Source organism: Amia ocellicauda, chromosome 4 (genome assembly GCF_036373705.1).
Source record: "Amia ocellicauda isolate fAmiCal2 chromosome 4, fAmiCal2.hap1, whole genome shotgun sequence".
NCBI classification, from domain to species: domain Eukaryota; kingdom Metazoa; phylum Chordata; class Actinopteri; order Amiiformes; family Amiidae; genus Amia; species Amia ocellicauda.
This window is the reverse complement of record NC_089853.1, coordinates 16,553,796-16,575,104: the sequence shown is the minus strand read 5'-3', so window position 1 is coordinate 16,575,104 and position 21,309 is coordinate 16,553,796. Positions and strand designations below refer to the sequence as shown.

The 21,309-nt window shown below is 38.2% G+C and overlaps 1 protein-coding gene across 2 annotated transcripts in view; it reads right to left on the bottom strand.

The window, feature by feature from the left end:
* The window catches only part of osbpl5 (oxysterol binding protein-like 5), a 96,169-nt gene extending 85,338 nt beyond the window's left edge, over positions 1-10,831 (bottom strand). For both annotated transcript variants that reach the window (XM_066701111.1, XM_066701112.1), the window contains exon 1: positions 10,220-10,831. The gene's annotated coding sequence lies outside the window, so the exon portion shown is untranslated. The remainder of the gene's footprint in view (positions 1-10,219) is intronic.
* Positions 10,832-21,309: the final 10,478 nt, after the last annotated feature.

Genomic DNA, 21,309 nt, shown 5'->3' with positions numbered 1-21,309 from the left:
TTGGTAATCAAGTTTCCTGATAGTTATGTAGAATGTATTGCGTCACTTTCCACAACACCACACATAAACTCCAATCCAGAGTTGGCAGCAGCACATCTGTCAACCCGTCCGATGAGATTCACTTTCCATCTGGCTAGCATTAGCAATATCTGAACTTCAGCCAAATCTGGTTAGGTCACTGTTGACAAGTTAACACTCGTTACTGTTACTTTGGACTGGGAAACTCCACAAAAAAAAATTAAAAAATACATCAACAAAAAAAAATATGTTTCACAAGGACAAATAACACATTTAGCTTGTGCAGTGAACACATTTTCTACCTTCAATTTCTTTGCAGTCTGATTGGCCTTTCTGGAAATGTGAAGGAGGGAAAGTGGATTGTTGCATAAGCTAGGGAGCAGAATACATATGTGTCCCAAATCCTAACCTAACTCTCCAAGAACTGCAATGTTGTAGAACAGGGCTTTCCAGAAATGATTCCAATTATTGACCTAATACGTCAAGATAAATGTGACTTTTTAGCCACTGATTGAGGCTGGTAACCATTGTTGCAGACATCAATTTGAAGAGCAGTGTCAGAGAAAGACACAAGTGGGTAGGGAACAAGATGGGATTTTATGCACAGCTTATTTTACGTACAAGCATTTACCAAGTAGTAACTTCTCCATTCAAAAATAACTTACATATTGTAGGTATAATGATATAATTAGGCATAATTCTGTTTGATGGAGAACAATGAGATGTAAACCTAAATCAACTTGGAAACAATTAAAGTTCTCATTTCTGGAATAATGTATTCATTTTTCTTTCTAACACGTGTGGGCGATGTACCTTATATACTATTTTACAAGTAACTGCATCCGCCAAAAGTCATGCCGGGTCTATTAAACGCACACAGATTGCAAGTGCTTTAAATGTATACAACATGCACTATACTGGGCAGACTATAAGCAACCAAGAAAAAAAATATTCTGCAACATTCATGCAACAGAAATCTACAGGATTTGGAGGGCAAATCATTCTGAGAAAACCCTCCAGTAGGTCTTGAGGAATCCCATGGGGAATGTCTCTATGTATATAAATATAGACGTACATAATAAATATGGATGGCTTTCAAAGTGTCACAGCTGTGTTGAATTCTAAATGACACTGTTTTCAGTACTGTGGGTGACCCCTTTTCAATTTTGGCAGGGGTGCTGTATTGACCCTCACGGAGTAAATCCTGCATCAAACACCTCGTTTTATGTAATCCACAATCCCCTGCTGTCCAGTGATCACAGACTGAGGGCATGCTGGAACTGAAAAATCCCTGCAAGAGACAGAAACTGAAAAAAAGCAAGACTTGTCTGAGCAGCACTGGTGCAAAGCGGTGTAATAAATGAGATGGCGGTCGGGTTGAGCGTAATGTAAAAGAACAAAAGGGGAGATCGTTAGAGGACTGAACTTCACTGATTTTGATTTTTGATTCCTTAGATATAGCTCCAGGTTTTCAGTCTGCCCTTCATGTTGCACATCTCTGATAGCTTGGCAGCCAGCTAATATTACATTTTAAAACCCAAAAGATACAGAATTGACTTGTTACTCAGTTTCCTAATTGGTTTAATTGGTTTTACCGGTGCACTGTTCTGCTTTCCAAAGCAAAGTTTCGAGTGATTTCCGAATTCGATACAAACTCTCTTAGAATATGTTTTTTGCAAAATAAGTGAGACCATAAACTGTAAGAGAGGGTCACATCTAACTCTGTAAAGAGGAGTGGCCTGGTTACTACAGTCACTACAGACCTGACAGGGCCTTCATCCTTCACTCTGTTCATATTCAAAGGCAATGTACATATCCAAGCCCTAGTCATAGCATTTTACAAAAGGTCATAAATGCATTTCCTCTGAGACTGGAGCCACTGCACATATATTACACACACACTTCATTTACTAGATAAGATAATCTTCCCACTTTGTATAAATGACTTGGAAGGTTAAAGACTTCAACTCTACAGGTTCAAAACAGAGGTACACCTGGTATTCAAACTCTTCATCCCAGTGCTTTATCACACGGTTTTCTACATCGACAAATACAGCAGCAGCAACAGTAAGACCTGAAGCCTGCCGATCCAAACACCACCTAACACATGGCCCCTGTCCAAGATGCGAAATAAGTGTTCAACTCAATCTTAGTGACAGACAGAAATGATGCATGACAAATGGGTTAGCCCACTATGTGTTCGGGAAATTCATTTTCATTTTGGGCAGGGTAATGAAGGCTGACATGGACAGGTCTGTTGTTGTTCGGCTCTCGTCTCTGCTCGAGTCGTGACTGCACAAGCAGGGACAAGCGCACTACCTCCCTAGCGGCTGGAACGATTCCAGCCTCTTCATATCAGTTCAATTAGTAACACGTCAGGATATAGGGAAGTGACCCAATTGAGCCCACGTACCATATAAGCCCACTTGCTCTTTTATTTTGAAATACAAAAAAGACTGGACATTTTAGAAGGATGATCTGTTTCAGAGCAAATGCACAAAGTTGTTACTGTCATGTTACTTTTTATTTGGAGCCAATCACATTTTTTGTTCTTGAGTTATGTATGACTTAGTGCTGCCACTGTGCAGCAGCATTTTTAGAAGTCACCCCAAAACTTTGCTTTATGAGGGGCCCTCCCAAGAAGCCATTTTCTGGAATTTGGTGACCAAACATGGTGAATATTGATAAGAATTATAAAATTAAGAGATTAATAAATCAAATGAAACCTTATATGACGAATTTGCTTGGTATTTTAAAGCACTATTTTGTATTTGAAAATATAGATTTCATGAGTTTCCAGAACTACAGCGGGACACAGATAGATGCAGTAGAACAGGGGTAGTCAATTATTTTTTGTCAGGGTCCAAATTTTTTGGTCAAGGTATAGTCAATGTCTGCAGAGGGGGAAAAAAATCACACCTCCAAATGCCCCTTTCCAACACACACACAATTCTGTGAATTAGTAATAATCTTATAATATATAATATACTATTCTGGTGCTTGTCAATCACAGATCTATTTCAGTGGGTCTATGTGATTGAAACAGGTGAGGATGCACCATTTTCTGTTTGTGCACCTGCTAGAAATATGCGTCTTCATTGGAAATCAGCTGTTTCCACCCCTGATGTAGGAGTTTCTAGGTGAATACAAGCTATGGCACCGTGACACCCCCCCCCACTCCCTGGTTGTGTGTATGCACTTTTATATTTTGGAGGCAAGGCTGAAATATGTCCACATGTCAAACGATCCGCAGTGTAGCTGTGTATTTATAGAAATCATGAAAACAAACCAAATACCTGTGTTTTTGACGAGTACAAAGTGCCGCTCTTGCCCCAGTCCAGACGTGTATAGAGACGCCCGGACCGGGAATCTGCGAGCAATCAACTAACTAATAGGACATCCGGTATTAATACGTAACATCCTATTGGCTAATAACCAGGAAGGCCTGCTGTACTAGGTTCCACACAATAGCAAGCACTGAGTGCCACAAACCTCCATAACAATACTTTAAAAAAAAAATCTATTATTAATTAAAATTATGCTCGCGGTCCATTCAAAAGCGCCCGTGGGCTGCCTATTGACTACCCCTGCAGTAGAACAACAAAAATTGAGAAGAACTGTTGATGACCATAGTAAATCAAAACATTTTAGAAGCTTCAGATAATAACAATATTTAATGTTCTATCAATTATTATAATCTTAAAATGTTATTGTTTTTGTCATATGGGCTTAAAAGGAACAGTGCCCTTGAAAAGCCTATTAGCACATAGCTTTAATGCAGAACAATTATTTAATTTGTTATCAACAATAAACATGGTCTAAGTCGTATAAAATAATGTATTTTATTTATTATAAAGATATTACATGTCTCTATACAAAATTATTGAGGTTAAATTCCCATGGACCACTGTTGTTCTTAATAAGCCCACTAAGCCCAGAATCCATTGTACCTCATATTAAAAAAGCTTTAAATAAAGTAATATTACTCAGAATACATCCTTTTCATTCATGAATTTAAGTACTTGCCTTATTTTCAAGTATGGGGACAAAACAGGTAGGCAGAGAAAAGAATATAGGGACTGAAATAACATGATGGAAGCTTGCTGTGAATTTCATGCGGATCATCGATGGACAGAGAAGAATAATTTTCAAGAGTATTTTGAAAAGCTGTTATCCAATATTTGATATTTTCCTATTATATATTGACCTATAGAATAAGAGCAGGTCGAGGGGAAACTGCATTGCAGTTTGTGTGCATCATTCATATTTTGTTAAATGTACACGACTAGAATAAAAAGCTGCACCATCAGACAGAAATATCGGTCAGAAATATGGGCCATTTTCAAGCAATCGGCCAATAGCCGATATCATAAGTTTTTGCCATAACATCCCGATACCGATCAGTGGACGATGGATCAGTGCATCCCTAGTCAAAAGGTAATGGAGGAAAGAACTATGCTGCCATTCCTGTGTTAGCAAAATTTGACATGCATTCCACTGCTCTCAAGCCAGAGAACATCATTAGTGGCTTTGAGAGCACTGGAATATTCCCTGTGAGCCAGAGCCAAGTGGACAGACAAGTTTCCACAAATCATGCTCCTTTTTCTGAAGCACCTGTGCAGACTTCCACAGCCCCAACAGCTCCGGCCCCAACCCCAGCAACCAGTACACCAGCAGAGCAAACTGCCTCTACAAGTGCGACGATTCAATGTGATGAAAATTAGTCTCAGATAAAATAAAAATTTGAATAGGTTAGGTTGGTTATTTGAGGTCTGAATTCAATAATCTATAAAATATTAAGTGCTTAATCAATACAATTTGAAGTATTTACTGTTAAAATGCTTGTGGGTTTATTTGGGACACACGTGGGCTTAAAGGGTACAAATGTACCTTATAAGCCCACTCCACACTTTATTGGGAAGAAATTCACATATTTATAAGAAAACATGTAAAACTTAGATTTTGGTGGGCTTAATTGAGTCACTTCCCCTACCTCGGCAATATTCTTAATCACTGTTAAAACCTGAGAAGTATTAAATAGTAATGGCACAGGAGCTCAGACTGCAATCTCAATATTTCCCTCTGTGAAGAAAAGGTCTTTGTTCTACATTTACAATGACTGAGACAATATTGGAGATGCTGATTTGCTAAGATCATTATTCGATTGGGCAGCCATGCATAAACACTATGCAGAGTGACTTATTTTGGGAGCAGGATACCAGATACAAGATACCAGAGGGGTGCAAGCAGGGGTTCAGGCTACAGTTGCTTGTTTTGGTTCAACACAACTGCAGGGTGAGAGTAATGAAATATGTGGAAAACACTGTAAGGAATGTACAGTAGTAACTGTCCTATCAAGAGCTCTATGAGTTTTTGCATTTTTTAGTGTTGGGCACAGGGAGGGGTTGCTTAAAGCTGAAAGTGGTGATGGAAGAAGAGAATCCTTTATGAATATTCACCCATCAAATACAAGCTGTTGATTTGAACATGAACTACTATTGAAATTTAGATGTCATCTTAATTCTGAAGGGACGTGCACATTTGTTTCTCTGTAGAAACCTAAGAACATCGATTTGGAGAACCCTAAACTGGAAGTATTGTTATTTGTTATGCAGGCGGACAGTTGATCAGCAATTGCGTTTGTCTTTTTAGAAGTTTTCCTGTATTTAGAATTTTCAAATAATTTGGGAATACAACATAGCAGGCAAATGGCCATATGAGATAACATGAGTACAGCTTAACTGGTTTAATTTGAATAGTTCCTGTTTACGCTGTCTGTTGAAGACAGAAAAGTCAAGGCTTCAGTGTGTCCTGATGGCAGAAAGAAAGACTTAAACTGACTTCCTAGAGAGTAGCCCTCCATTTCCTTTGCAGTCTGAGATACATCTCTTGATAATGCACCTATAATACGTCTCTCAAGTGAGGCTGCTGTCTGTACTGGCATAATTACATTATCGCAGTATCACTAAACAAAACACAAGGCGTAGCCTATAAAATCTTGCTGCAAAAAACAACAACAATTGAAAAGTATTCAATAGATTTCAGTGACATATCTTCATGGGTTTATGCAATGTAAATTACACAGATGCATTTTCATGTACAGGAAAGGTTCCAATTAAATTAATCTATTTAAACACATACATTGGTCGCCTCTTGGGTAAAAAACCAAGGAAGACACAGAGGAATTTTCTTTCCAGTCATTCAGATCTACATTTTTTAAGCTTTTAAAATAAAGCGCAGCCCCTGCTGATATATCTAAGCATACATATTCATAGTTATTTCACACACATCGGTGCTTTTGTATCTCCTAAAACAACAGAACTGCAGGCTGTATTTACTGTGAGGAAAACTGAATTCCTGTCAGGCTCTCCTCCACTGTCAGGTCTGTGTCATAATGCAGGAGATGGAGGGGGCTGCGTGTTCACTGCCAGGCAGAAGTGTGGTCCTCGTTTCCTACTTGAAGCATTTTTGCAGTCATTTGCACTTGGATACAGGACCCCAGATAAGTAGAAACTGACCCGGTTTAAAAGAACCACGACAGAACATCATCTGCCCCAGCATAAGGGCACGACGAAGTCTGAAAATCACACTGCACGATACTGTCTCCACCGCAAGCCGACCACTTGCCGATGTGGAGGTTTTACTTCATGAGGAACAACAAATACCCTTGAAAGAGATGGTAAGTCTTAATTGTGATTCCAAGCAGCTGAGGAAATCAGACTTTGATGTGTGTGTTAAGACTTGTAACAACCTGCACAGGCCTTCCAGAATGTTCCAGACATTATGTTTTGCAAGGTTTTCAACACATGAATAATCACTGGAGAGCTACCATATATTTCTCAACGTCAATAATCATCATAATTAAGATGATTAACACTAGAATAGACCAGACCCACTGATTTTTACAACTGGCAAGGCTTTGTTCCAGCTGCAACTAAACAATTTCCTTAACATACAGTATGTATGCCGTATAGTTTTCACAAAGGCCTGCATATTTTACAGGTCATAGTAGTGCCACACATACAATATAGTATATAGTGCATCTTTAAACTGACACCTCTTTAAGATCTGAGAATATCTTGCCTTTAATATGATCATTTCTGATACCACCCAATTACCTCAGCTGGAAAACAGAGATGAAAACTCTTTAGGTTCACTATAATAATATCTGGATCCTCACACAAATGCGTCTCCTTTTTTCTGTAGGGCAGACCCATGTACCTTCTGTCAGTCTCCCAGTGACAAAGATCCATAGCATGCTCTCAACCCCTGTCACCTGCCCTCAGCACATCTAGATTGTTTATTTCTAAACACTAGGCCATTCCTGACCTTGGCAGAGCCTCCTCTATACCTCTCACCCTGCTACTGCACTCCTTGTTTGCAGTTCATTACCACAGCTCCGCCTGGTAAGTTGTAACTCTCCCTTAAATCCTCACTGTTATTAACCGCAATCACAGCATACACTGTGAGCTACACTAAACATGGAGTAATTGGCAACTTAACCCAAAAGAATGGCTGCAGTATGTTATTCTCCACATAGATACCCACATTTACAAGCAACCATTTTGAACAAGTTCTTTTGATTACAATTGCTCTAGCAGGAGGCACTTGGAGCAATAGGATGCTGAAAACTCCCTCTGCTGTACAGTATGTATTTCACCCCACCCACTCTCTCTTGTCCTCTCTATCTTTCTCACTGTGTATATTGAACTTGCACAGATATTATTATTATTATTATTATTATTATTATTATTATTATTATTATTATTATTATGTTTTTGGCATCCCCCCCACCAAATTCATTCAGGCAGTATGCATTATTAGGCCATGCCAACTCTGTCTGTCGATAAGGCATCTCCGAAACCAGCCGACTTCACTGCCTGACCTATTCAAAGCCCTGTGCTTGAGCAATATTCATGAGTCAATAAGAAAGCCTGGGGCTACCCAATACAACGTGAGGATGCTTTAATTAAAATAATGTATTTACATACTTTTTACTACAGTAACAAAACCAAACCATTAACCATTTTATTGCAGCATCAGCACAGGTGGGAGGCTTTGTGTTCTTGTTGGGGCCAGTTTGTAGGCTGCCATCAGGTCCTGGGTTTGGAATTTGTGACTGCCAACATGGGAACTGATTTAGTCTAGGCTTAGTTTTACAAGAATAGACACACAAATCTCCAATAATGTAAAAATATGAAGAAAAATATGTTTCATTATATATACAGTGCACAATAGGCACTGTTAAAAAAAAAGCTTACGTGCTGAACACTAGTCTGAGGTCTGTTTGGGTTTGTGTTTTTCTAAAATTATTAGGACCTTTAACCGCTGTAGCATTAATGAAAAACCAAAAGCATAAATCAATCCAGCAAAGCTTCCACTCTGCACAATGGTTTAATTGAAATCAACAGCACTACATCATCTTCACGATAATCCTCTCTTCTTGATTTCTACCAACAAATCTACTGTGTTAACTCATCCTTGACTTCAGTGGTAAGAACATAGGGTAAAGAAGGTAAATTGAATATTATGAGAAAATGGAGCAGAATAAAATTTAATTAAATAAATTAACAAAAACATGTTTGCAGAGTACATACAGATATTATTTATAGGTTGAACAAATTGCTGAAAAAGACAACAAAGTGTGTGTGTATACACATACACACACACACACACACACACACACACACACACACACACACACACACACACACACACACACATACTATAATTCATGTTCTTGTTCAACTAGATAGTTACAGGTTACTGTTGGTTCTGATTATTTATGATGTGCAGGATAACCACATTAGGAGCTCCTGGAATTACATTTCTGCTAGCAGCTTCAGTGTTGAAAGTAGCAGGTGAATGTACATTTGAACAAGGGTGGCTTTCTATGAATCGTGAGGGTTAATAGCAGTATTCATGAGGGATTTTTCCTCTGATCAATGGCCCATCGTGGCTTTAAATTAAAAACCAAAAAGGAAGGATGGACTATAACAGTGGCATAATAAATATACATGAGTTATAAATTATGGCTTAAATTGACTTAATCAACCTATCAAAATCAAAGCCCAGGGTATATAGCAACCTTCTGTACGACTAATCATTGCCAACATAGGAGACCGTCGTTGATATTTGATTCATTCATATCTTTTAACTGGTATTTCTGAGATCCAGAATACAGACCACAAGAGATCAATGAAGTGTAACACCTTGAGTATTAAACTGTATGCGGTGCTTTATGTGGCAGTAAAAATGAATTAATTGAAACAGAAAACCTGCACTGTCTGAAGAGGACAAATTAATAAGTCAGGTGCCAAAAGGACTTTGGACCCTTTTGAAGTTGCAGAATGCAAACACTGTTACGTAGGACGTAATGTGCAAGTGACCATGGAAATCCCTCACACAGACTCAAAATAAACTGAAATATAGCACACAATGTTTTTGTGTGAATGCATGTATGTATGTATCCAAAACAAATATTAATTAAAATATAATTCTAATAGAGAAATACAACAATACATGCAGATGCATGTGTGTGTACATACAAATAGATATAATCTACTTATTTATTTTTAAAAAGGGTTTTTGCACACACAGATGACGCTAAGTCGGTTGAGACGTATTTGTGAAATAAATCCATATGTTCAGATCTCATACAGTAGTTAACACCCAGTGGGAGAAACACAGTGAAGATTCCAGAACTGCTCCCATTGTCTCTGAACTGAATTCCTATTAATCAATCAATTAATTAATTGGTGTACAAACATTTAAATACTAAGTTTTATGTGTACCTTTTGTTTTTTATTTCAGATCCTGCTGTCAATATTGTGTTTATTTTGTAAACATACTCGTAAAACAGGAAAAACAACATGCCAAAAAACAAACTGTACCCTGGTTTACTTACTGCTTGGGTAAAAATCGAACTGGCTACAGACCTATGATAATCTAAGGTTATATACACTTAGCACATCACAATGCCTTTATTGTCATATACTTATGTGGACTTCAACTGTCTGGCCCGCAAGTCAATCTGAAATATACATACGCTATATATATTTGTTTATATGCCCTTGTCTTATACTATGTCTCATTATTATAAGCAAACTGAGAATCGGCACTTTTAAAGACATTGTGATTCGCAAATATATATGTATAATCAGAAAACACGTAAAACAGAGCAAAACAAAAACACACTTACCTGCAAGATTAACGATGTAGGAAGAGATGAACTCGATAACTGTCTTGCACAAAAGACTCAGCTATCCAAATGACTTCATTGCATTTCTCACTCGGAAGCAGAAAGTCCCATGCAAAAGCATCAGAGATCTCGTTTCCCTGTCATACTGTTAAAATAAAACAATGACGCCAAATTGCCGCCTTGCTTCACCCACTGCGCCGACTGTGCGTCTTTGGGCACCCCGGCGCTGCCCTACCGCCGCTGCCCGAGTCCACTATGTGGGTCAGTCATGGCTCTTCCTAAAGTCCCACACACAGCTGGAGGAATGCTGCTCTTCTCCCAGACAGTGGATGCCCTCGTCCCCTTACTCTTGTACTTGATTTTTCTTACTGCGACGAAGAGAAGGCATGAGGGAAATCCAAGACCATCAGGCTTGCACTGCGGAAAGGCAGGGGATGCTCGCTTAGTGTCGGTGGCGGTGGAAGCCCTGGAAGGATGAAGCGAATAGCGGGCCAGTAGCACTAGCAGTCTTCTCCATGTGAAAGCTATAGCCGTACAGCTGTTCGGGAGGCAATGGCAGGAAATACCACAGCACTTCTAGGAGCACAGGGAGAGGAGGCAGTGCGGCAAACGTGGAGCGGACCGCCGGCCTGGGTTCATTACTGGTGCGCCGCTCTGTGCGGAGGAGGGTCGTGCCACTTTTTGTCAAACTCTACGTGCATACTGTAACGTGTGCCAGGTTATAAAAAGATACAACGTTTTATTGTCATCCATATTTTCAGCGATCTATCTGGATAGATAAAATATCACTCTGGGAAGGCTGGAAAACAGACCAATCTTAGGACTATTTTTAACATCTCTTCTGTATTGGGTTATATACAGTCGTCCGTGGGTCTCCAGCTTCAAGTCACCTTGAATTGGTATTCGCCAAGGCTAAATCGTGAGATCCACAGTATTCTGCAACTCCAAAGAAGTGTTGTTTTTAATGTTGCATGTAGAAGGTAATATTTATGTTCGACATTTTATAAAATTTAAATAGGTCTAATACATACATGCATTCATGCATACATACACACACGTGTACACATTCCAAATAATCAGAAGTTTAAAAAAATGTTATCCACAATGCATCATGCTGTGATAAAATAATATGTAACCTTTTATGCATTGCACATCTGATAAAAGACACCTGGGAGCCAGAAATCTTGCTGATTGATAGGGGGTCAAATACTTATTTCCCTCATTAACATGCAAATCAATTTATAACTTTTTTGAAATGCGTTTTTCTGGATTTTTTTGTTGTCATTCTGTCTCTCACTGTTAAAATACACCTACCATTAAAATTATAGACTGATCATTTCTTTGTCAGTGGGCAAACGTACAAAATCAGCAGGGCATCAAATACTTTTTTCCCTCACTGTACACTACTAAGAAAGGAATCCTGCAGCACATTCAACACAATGAAGAGATAACAGCAGAGGAGGGTAAGGAGGGGGCTTCCAGCCCATCCAATCCAGATGGTAGTTGCTTACACAGCATGTGTAAATGCAGTGTCTTGAGTGATCCTGATGAAACTGCACAGCCTATAGCTGGTCATATTAAAACCCCTCTCTGGAACAAAAGTGGACTGGATTAGCGTTGTTTCTACTGCTGTGTCATTGCAACATGCAGCATTTATCCTGCATTCATTAATCATTTTGGCATCTTTTTTCAGGAATACTCTTTGGTTCATATTGGATCACCTTAATGACCATATGGACCCACTATCAATCCCAACTGACCCAAGTATCCTTACTCTCTTTCTCCTGAACTACTGAGAATTCAACCCCCTATCGTGATCCAGAAAGGAAAACAAAAAAAAAACTGTGACAAAATCATATGCTATAGCTTTTCTGAACCCATTTAATACCACAGACACACCCATGGGTTTCTCAATGGAGACCCAGCCAAAGTGGTAATGTGGTACTGTGGTCCACTTTTATCTTTCATCTTTCTCGCTCAAACCCCAGGCTGCTCTACATCAAAGTCCTATAATCCTGACAATGGACACTTAGACAAATCCATCGGTGTATAGGGAATTAAATATATATATATATATATATATATATATTTTTTTTTAATATGGATTTGACTGTGATGTGTAGCTGAAAACAACATTTGGCATGTGCTTTGTTTCACAGGTCTTGAATGATGATCCATCATGGAACCTTGTCTGTAACAGGAAGAACACAATCAACTGGTCAGCCTAGAAGACTCTAATTCTAATCACCGCTGTTAAACTTAGACATCAGTCTAAATTAGGACCCCAACTGTTGTTTATCTTTGTCTCCCTGCTTCCAAACCTTTGCTTCCCTGCTTTTACGCAGATCAATATTGTACTGAGCAGTAACTGCATTAATCCATGTCTCAGTCTTCGCTAAAATCCCCATTCTGCCAAACACTGTGAATAGAATTGAAATGACTTTGCACTGTAGAATGGTAACCTAAAGAATCTGAAACACAGTGCAAACCACCCTGTTTCTGGCTAACTAAAATCTGATTTACTTTAATCCTTTTTCCTGGATACAAGCTGGCAATATAGCTGTTTCTATCATTATCCTATAGTAATGTTTTCATTGCGTTTGACTTAACTAAGTTGCAACTGGCCTGATTGAACCTGTTCGAAGTGCATTCATACTTATAAGACACCGAAAGAGCATAAATCTATCCAGATATAAGCATTTCACTGCCCTCTATGGATGCTTTGTTGAAACTGTTCTGCACTGTTGATCGGGGAATTTGTCAAGGAGAGGTATTAGAATTGTTCTGTTGCATTTTCCTTTGAGAAGGTTAATGCATTGTCTTGGTTACATCACATTTTTTAAGTGATGAACGCGTGGCCTGCGGTAGACACAGTCACTAAAATGAAAACATAACAGCTGGGAATGGAACGAATAGAGGAGCTAAATACACAAGGGAGCTTGCTAAGTGACTGCACTGAACATGATTGTACCGTGTTCAGTACCTTTGCTGTATCTTTGCAAATGGGTACCATTTTCAATACATAACAGTTGTTTCTTGAATTTAAGTCGCCTTTGAGAAACGTGTCAGTCTAATAAATACATAAACAAACAAACAAGGATCTGATGTCCAGATCATATAAGGTGCTTCGTAAATTTACACATTCACACCCCCCCCCCAAGAGAATTATATCTTTAAAAACCCATAAACACTGTCATTCAGTCTGTGCTGTGGACAGCCTTTCACTGTATATTTTATCATGGATCTGTCAAGTCCTTGCTCCACAAGAAGGGGTTTGCTTGCTTTAACACTGATCTGAGAAATCCACTGAGGGATAGAGACAAAATAAATACAAACTATAAATGTCAGTTAACTGTGCTATTGTGGAATGAGTTTCTTATCTCCAGTGTCTGCTGTTCAAGACAGAAAAATGAAACAACATTTTAAGAAAACATAAATGGAAACTCCAGCTTTGACCATGTGTTAATCCATGGGAAAATAGAGCATTCATTAAAGAATTAAAAGAAACAACAGCAGGTTTTTCTGCATATTAAAAAATGGGAAAGCGTAACAAGAAAAACAGATCACACTTCTCCATATGAAGAGTGAGTCATGGAAACTAAAGGTAACTCTCCTTCTTCAAGGGAATTACTCATTTCACTCTTTTGCCTGAAGCCTCATTTGACAACCTTCAGAAAAGTAGATAAATATAAATCTCATGCACCCCGCCTGTTGTTGAAGCAGCACATTTATAGGATGAGAAATGTATTGCATTGCACGGGGAGGTGTTTCAGAAAAGCTTTTCTTTCCACCTTTCTTTTTTGTTCCTGTCTCCCACCTTGTCACAACAGACATGTCAACAAGGGTAACTCTTGTATAGCTCAAGTATAGCTATGTTTTTTGATGACACACACTTGCACAAAGATGGACTGAATTCAAACCATGTCTATGAACACCGATACCCTGAGAGTTTTACTGTTTCCTAAAAAGTATTATATATAGCAATCTAAGCAGAAAAACATAATTAAAACGTAAGTATAAACATTAATTTGGAGCACTTTAATAAAGTATGAAGAGAGCACTATTAGACAGGTTGACTGATATCCTATAAAGATTAACTGCATGTTATCAACAAATTATACATTATTGCTATATGGTCACACATTATAAATGTATAATTCTGTGCTAAAAGATTTGCTTCTCAATCATTTATAAATTGTTGTTTCCATCCCCTGAAACAGGTGTTACAAAGTAAACTATAAACATGGGCCAAATTGATCTGCATTCTCAAGAATTTCTAGGGAAGACATTTTTCAGCTTGATCTTGCTCTGCAGGGTTCATGTTAAAAACCTCAACTGAACCCACCCTGAATATTGCAGGCAGTGTTATTGATGTGCTCAGTTTATTTGCAAGAAAAAACCCTCTGCCTTAAGGAGCCAAACATCACTGTGGGTCTAGGGCTCAGATTGATTGTCTATTTGGAAACGCTACAGGTTCCACTCTTAGAGATAAAGCACATATTTTCTTGTTTCAGTGCCTCCCCCCCATGTTCTTTAGGTGCAGACCGAGAAGTGAAAAAATATCTCAATCTAAGATAGGAACCATTAGGATTTTCAGTGATCTAGTGCTGCTGTGTGTGCGGAAGTGAGTTTGACGGTAATGTTCTGGGTTTGTCTACTGTGCATACACCTGTCATACAACAAAGAGCTTTGTGAAAGTTAGAGGCAAGAAGGGGCTATGCCAGTAACTGTCACCCGAAAATACATTGTCAATCTGGATATAAAAGTCATCTCTAGTGGCAGGCTTGTCAGGAAGCTTATCTTATACAAACTACAACTCCATGAAAAGAGACATCTCTGCTTTCTTTAATTGGAATTGTAAAATGATCTTCAATTACTTAAAAAGCGTTAGCTGCCACAATGTAGAATTAAGAAAACAATGTGACATAGTGCAGGCTCCATTTACCACTGGTCATTTTGACTGGGGTAATCCATTCTTGTCTACACATGTAATTGCTTGGACACAGGAACAAATACTGACAAGAATATGCACATCTGCCAGACCTGCTGATGAGGTACAGGTAACCTAGGATGCAGCACTTTGCTATTCCTTTTCACATGGAACCCATGATCAACTGCCATTATACATAAAAAAAGGCATTGCGACAGTACAGCGTGACTAAGAAATGTAATACAACAACACATGACATGTAATTAATCATTCCCCATCCCTAATGTTTTCTGGTTGAACTATATTTACTCAGGTGTTTACATGGGTCCATTCATGATGGCTGATCTGAAAGATACTGAGCATCATCAAGAAAGTAAGGACCGTTGTCTGTCGCTTATAATTAATATAGACTTGACTCCCACATCTTTCTCAGGTATGCACAATAAACTCTGAAAATCTTCATGTTTCCAGTGCATTGGGGGACTGAACCAAAGGAAATTACAGAGAGTGTGCTGTAAGCACTTCCTAGCGTCACAAATTCCTTTTGAGATGCTGCTGGGTTGTTTTCTCTGGGTAGGGTGCGTCATGTTGAACTTCCACTTCATTTAAAAAATGTACTTGGATTTATCCTGCTCTGTTGGTCTTTTTAAGGCCTTGCCCCAGTGGTCCTTACAATTCCAGCAAATTTACTCAATTACATGGACCAGCAATTTAGTGGGTGCTCGCCAAGATAGTGGACACAATAGAGCTCTTGTCGCAGGCACTTAACATCAGTCAGAAGTGCTCTGTTCCTGCAGTCTGCTTGACCCGGAAATGGCAATAGCTATCATAGGACATGCTGTCACTCTTTCATTCATGGGGAGCCTTAATGGAACTGCAATGTCTTCTATATCATCTTTTCATCTGCTGTAGAAACCAAAAGTAGTAACCTGGGTCTAGAATGTTCTTTCAGACAGGACTACTATATAATATTGAACATTTGACATTTGAGATTAAAAATCTTACTTTGTCACTGAAAGTTGTCCCTGGTGTGAGAGAAAGGCCTCAGATAACATAAAAACAAACAAATAACCCCACCAGTGCTAACGGAAGAAACTAGAGAAACATTAAAAGGAGGGTGATGTAAATGCATCTAAGAGATGCTTTTGTACACAGAAAAGAAAAGGTCTGGAACAATCTACCTAGCCATGATACTGAAACAGTGTCTCTGAGATCCTTCAAGAAATTGCTTGGAAGCATCCTGGGGCTCATTTGCTTTTGAGCCACCAAAAAGCAAACAAGATTAACTAAAGGGTTTCTTCTCATTTGTGGCCATTCATTTGTTCAAAGATTCCTGAATGAAATGGGATACCACTAAGAATGGGAAAAACATATTTTCTGTAATGGAGAGAAGGAACCTGGAGAATGGTTAACAAGACTGGTTCTTGTCCAGCAGTTACACCACCTTTTCAGACTGGAGACTTAGCCCACAAGCCACCTTCACCCCTGCCCTACCCCTCAGTTTGCAGGGGGTGAGTGGATGGGAAATTACCTCCATCAGATGAAAATAGCTGAAATGCCAAATACTTCAGTCTCATTCAGTTGCCAATTCAGTCAGGAGGTCAAAGTTTCCAGATGGCAGCATAAAATCTCCATAGGGGTTCTAAAGTGGTAATGGGTATTAGTGTGGAAACATCTTGAAAATCCCGATTTATCTCACAAACAGAGTGCATGAAGCCCAGAGTGGGGATTTGGTTGATGACTCAGAAAGAGGAGAGCTTAACAGAAAAGCTTTTTCTCATTTCGGAGGGAAGTCGTTAATGCACTGGCTTTAAAATGATATTTATAACTTTCTTCTATTGACAAAACAAAAACATGACTTGAATTCACTAATTATGGAGATATTTACTTCGGGGGTATTCCCGATATGTCACAAGTGGTACCAGTCGACATAAAAGTCAAGTAGTCTGTCCCTGCATGTTGGCACAAAAATGAAGGTTTTCTGAAGGCTTCCATGTGGACCTCTGGAGAGTATAGCAAGTAGCAAAATGTCTATAAATGCTCAAAATAAGTAGTACTTTGCCTTTCAAATGAGTAGATACCCCTCTGCAATGGGCTTCCAAAAAAAATATTGTTTATAGTCCTTACCTGTGGTGACAGCTGTTTAAGTAATGTGCCTGTCATATTCCTTTGCTTGTGTAAGCTTAATTTATTTGAATGTTACATAAATACCAGGGTAAACTCAATAATACATTTGGATCATCGATAAATTCACTTAAAAATCTAAATTTATTAAGGAGGTAGGAATCAGCTAGGGGTGGTACTCCAGAACTCATGCACAATAGTATGGAAAATATCCCCTATTTCATTTTACTCTCAACAGCACTAAGATTACAGTACAACCACATCGATATCTACTTCTCACACTTCAGTTATCGTTCTTTTAATTTACATAAAAAGAAAACAGGATTTATAAAACAATGCACTCGTTCAAATACATTGAATATCACGGCAGTAACCTGTTTGTATTTCTTTGTTTACTGTCTTTACTGTCTGTGAGAAAATGAAATGCCCTGGTTCCGATTTAGACAAAAACAAAAAAACAATAACGTGTCTCATCCAGCAATGAAGGACAGCACAGTTGAATAGTTTGAAATGTATCTTCAATGTTTAAAATCTTATTTTCCTTTCTTTAACTCAGTAATAATCTCTCTGCAGACAATTTACCAATTTATCAATGTCTAATCTCACCGTGCTATGTATTTGTTATATAACCATTCAACCCAATATCCGTTTCACAAATAGCACAGTATTTCACAGTTCACAATATTTTAGTTACACAAATATGTGTAATACATAAATATGTGAATTTCTTCCCAATAAAGTGGGTATTAAATCAAAGATTAATCTCTCATCTAAACATTTGTGGTAGATTTAGTCATAAATTGACTAAATTAAATTAACTTATTTAATTGCAAAAGTGAAAAGTCCGGACTGGGCTTATAAGGTACATTTGTACCCTTTAAGTCCACGTGTGTCCCAAATAAGCCCACAAGAGTTTTAACAGTAAATACTTCAAATTGTATTGATTAAGCACTTAATATTTTATAGATTATTGAATTCAGACCTCAAATAACCAACCTAACCAATTAAACTTGTATTTTTATATTATCTGAGATTATTTATCACATGGAATTCTTGCACTTGTAGAGTGCACTTGCAGTTTGCTCTGCTGGTGTGCTTTGTCCCTGCTAACATGGGAATTACAGTGCAGTTCTTTCCTCCATTACCTTTTGACTATTACTTGAGTTCTTAGCAGACACCCTTATCCAGGGTGATTTACAATTGTTATAGTATATGAGATTATGTTTTTACATTTTACCCATTTACACAGCTGGGTATTTACTGGAGCAATCTAGGTAAAGTACCTTGCTCAAGGGTACATCAGCAGTGACCCTGTGCTCCGGAGTCCAGAGCCCTTTGTTCTATTCTACTTGTGCAGTTTTAACAAAATATGAATGACGCACAAGAACTGCAATGCAGTCCCGCCCCCCCAGACCTGCTACTGTATTTTATTTATTTTACAATAAATAAAATACATTATTTATATTTATACCATGTTTCTTATTGTTTTTAGAACAAATTCAATAATTATTCTGCTTTAAAGCCATGTGCTAATAGGCTTTTCAAGGGCGCTGTTCCTTTTAAGCCCATATGACAAAAACAATAACATTTGTAGATTATAATAATTGATAGAACATTAAATATTGTTTTATTGTTTAAAAACAGTTTTTCTCAATTTTTTGTTGTTCTACTGCATCTACTGTATCTGTGTCCCGTGCTAACTCCGGAAACTCATGAAATCTATATTTTCAAATACAAAATAGTGCTTTTAAATACAAAGCAAATTCATCATATAAGGTTTCATTTGATTTATTAATCTCTTAATTGTATAATTCTTTATTCACCATTTTTGGTCACCAAATTCCAGAAAATGGCTTCTTTGGGAGGCCCCTCATAAAGTAAAGTTTGTGGGTGACTTCTAAAAATGCTGCTGCACAGTGGCAGCACTAAGTCATACATAACTCAAGAACAAAAAATGTGATTGGCTGACATGACAGTAACAACTTTGTGCATTTGTTGTGAAACAGATTATCCTTCTAATATTTCCTGTCTTTTTTGTATTTCAAAATAATAGAGCAAGTGGGCTTTTGCAACATCTGTGCTACACAGTTCAATCCCACACTTCATGTTTACCATCTGAGCGGAGTCACAATAAAAGTCTTTAAGGGAGTTTTGAAATGGAAGAAGATGCAGCCAGGTAAAGTACAGTAGTTAATGTTGGGATTGAGAGGGGGAAAATGGTTCTGGTAGTAGTGAAGCAAAAAACTATAAATAAATAAATAAAAATAAAATCCTCAGTGTACTCCACTGTCAATTATTCATCCTGTTATAAACTCGGATGTCTTCAATCATGAATGTGTATATTATGATGCTCACTGCTATTGGCACTTTCATTCTCTCACTAAGTCCCCATGCACCACTTTTCCACTATAATATATTCATTAAGACTGACTGTAGGCATGACCCACTTTCAAACCAATGGTTCTGCGAAGAATTTTACTATTGATAAATATAGACTCACCAATATTCCCTGTGCCAAATAATAATAATAAAATGAATCCCTGGCCAGTGCTATAAAATTGTATTGGCTTCGCAGTCAGCAGAAAGCTATTGAGTCTAACTGAATTACTCTAATGATGTGCCCTGGGGGTTTTTCCTGTGGAACGCTACTTGGCTGTAAATTCACTCTTTGTCACTTTCGGTTCCAACTCCGTTATAATAATAGAGTGGGGGTGAAACATGGGGACAGCAGTTTACGAAAGATGGCCTACCAGGTTTCATAGTCACGGAGTACAATGCAAAATAACAAAAATGCACAAAATATGGAAGTGAAGTAGATGTGGTAGAAGCTTATAAGTAATAGTATGGTATTCTAGCCAGAAAACCATTGACAATGCATTGAAGTCTACTACTACTGTGCCTCTCAGCATTGAAGCCACTTATGCCTTACAATGAGTTTGAGCATAGCCAGAGAAATAAGACAACTCATATATTTTTAATACCAAATGTTTTTCCTTGCCCTTGATATTTAAGCTTTATTCCTCTGTAAGTCGAGCATTATTTTTGTTATCAGTTTCTTGGGAGTCTCCACTTCAGCAAACAAACTTATCTTTGTATCCTCAAGACTGCTGGTAAAGTACTGTAATGCAAAACGTTAAAACAGATATATAACTCCGTCATTATTATGATTTTCGGAATAAAATCATTGATATGGTACTTAGATAAAAGTCCACACTAAAAATCTGTAGTAGAAGGCAATTAATGCTCCTAGAGAAGCCATCTTGGATCACAGAAGAAAGGGAGCAACATCTGCCAGTAACATGTTTAAAGCTTCAATTAACAGTGGAAGTTAACACACAAAGACTGTCTCAAAGAGGCATTTGTATACTCAGTTAAGGAAGCTCACTGGAGCAACTGTACATAGAGAGCACACACTACATTTCAAAGTGCTTGAATGAATTATTGAAGTTGTTCCCAATCTCAATGGATGCATGCTAAGTGCACCCCTTTGACTTATGTATTGTGCATATTTCACAATATATGAGTAATGAAAGCTTGGGATTAAACTCATAGGTCATTATTTTTAAACATCCATAGGAACAGGAATGCATGGTTGTGCACCATTCCACCTGCCCCAGTCTGTGTCCTAATCTGCCTCTCACCTCTGCTTTTTGGGCCCTGTATTTTTGTTGTCTGCGCATTCTGCCTGTGAAGGATGTACTTTGCTGTGACATATTCATTTTGAGCCCTGATGAAACAGTGCAGATCAGCACATTTAGCCCCGCATCTCGATTGATGGATGAGCACAGTTTGCTTGTATTTAGGAGACGAGGCCAGTGCGAACCAAGAGCCATTCATCACATTGCAAGCCAACCCACAGAAAGCACAAGCATGTAAACACGTCCTTATTCCTCATTTTTTTATGTTAAAGTTTTAAGTTTACCTTTCAATCAAGGAGTGTTAGCGGCAGAGCAGCTCAGATGTGTGGAAACACACTAGGCTTGCTAATTGATTTCACACTCGGAGCCCTTGCCATAAATACAGGCTTAAATCATCT